This window comes from Eleutherodactylus coqui, chromosome 7 (genome assembly GCF_035609145.1).
Source record: "Eleutherodactylus coqui strain aEleCoq1 chromosome 7, aEleCoq1.hap1, whole genome shotgun sequence".
In the NCBI taxonomy this organism is placed as follows: Eukaryota; Metazoa; Chordata; class Amphibia; order Anura; family Eleutherodactylidae; genus Eleutherodactylus; species Eleutherodactylus coqui.
Window position 1 is genome coordinate 201,218,794 of NC_089843.1, and position 1,280 is coordinate 201,220,073.

Genomic DNA, 1,280 nt, shown 5'->3' on the forward strand with positions numbered 1-1,280 from the left:
AAGCCTTGGGCCTGTGTGATTGGGGGTCCGCTGCTGTCTGTCCACTCTGAAGCGCGCATCCGGGGCCGGCCGCTTTTCGACTACCAGCGACTGCAGGTCACACACACAGGCTGGTTGGAATGGCCTAGCATTATCCTGATCCGGAGGTGTAACTTGAAGCTGCGGGGCCCCAGTACAAAGTCTGGAACTGGGCCCCCAAACTATAAAGCTTCATTGATAGCATTGGTTTACAATGTGGGGAAGAGAGACTTTATGGGCCCCCTAGGGCTCCGGGCCCCCTGCACATACACCCATGACCCGAATACGTGGAGCATACAGACGCAGGCTGCCAGGATACGCTGTGCCTGCCCGATGTTTCCAACTTGGCTATTAGCGCAGCGGTAGGTACGAACTATAGAGTGCGGCTGCCATATGAACTGGTGTGTGTGTTGTTTTGCTTCCAGTTGTACCTGTGCTGTGCACACTCTGGCAGACGCAGCTGCTCAGTGGATACAATGTTGCGAGCAGACGGGCTGAGTGTCAATCAAAGTGCTTGGGTGGTGGTGGTAGCAGCAGCCGCCGCCACAGCTGCGCTGCACCTCTTGCTCGTCGGTGTTGTTTTTCTGCTTTTGGAAACGGTTGTAGGAAAGGGGGTGCACCGGTCCTGGAGGTACTGCAATACCAGGTCAATGCGTGGAGTGGACAGAGCAAGCTCTTTTTCCAGCTCCCTGTTCTAAAAATCCATTTAATATATGGTCCCCAGATAGGGGACGTATCAGATATTAAACTGATAAGAACAGATTTTTTTTTTTTTTTTTTTTTTTTTTTTTTTGATAAACCATAAGGTTTTTATTTATTCACAACATAATAAATCCATCACATTTATACAACATAAATACATTACAAATCATGACAAATCAACTAATTGTATCCATTTTTTAACCTTCCATATTCCTTCCGCATCGACTCCATCCTTTCTTTTGTCCCATAAATAAATGAAGTATAATTTCCCCAACACCATTCTCACGCTGTCCCTCTCACTTACATCCTTCCTCTTGAACACATACACATTCCTTACATCCCACAACACTTCCTTCACACACGCCATAAACAACCACAACAGTCTCTCTCTCACACTGCCTCTCGCACCTAAACCAAACATAACTAACTCAAAGGACATGAAATTAACTCCTGTTATTTCTTTACATAACAGACCAAGTCTCCGCAGCACATTCTGTGCATGGCTGCAATTCCAAAATAAATGAACCACATTCTCACATCCACCGCACCCCTCTCTCGGA

The 1,280-nt window shown here is 47.0% G+C and overlaps 1 non-coding gene across 1 annotated transcript; it reads right to left on the reverse strand.

Annotated features, from left to right (window-relative positions):
- Nucleotides 1-627: 627 nt before the first annotated feature.
- Nucleotides 628-821, reverse strand: LOC136574100 (U2 spliceosomal RNA). Its single transcript, XR_010786229.1, has one exon. It is a non-coding gene; the product is annotated as a U2 spliceosomal RNA (small nuclear RNA).
- Nucleotides 822-1,280: the final 459 nt, after the last annotated feature.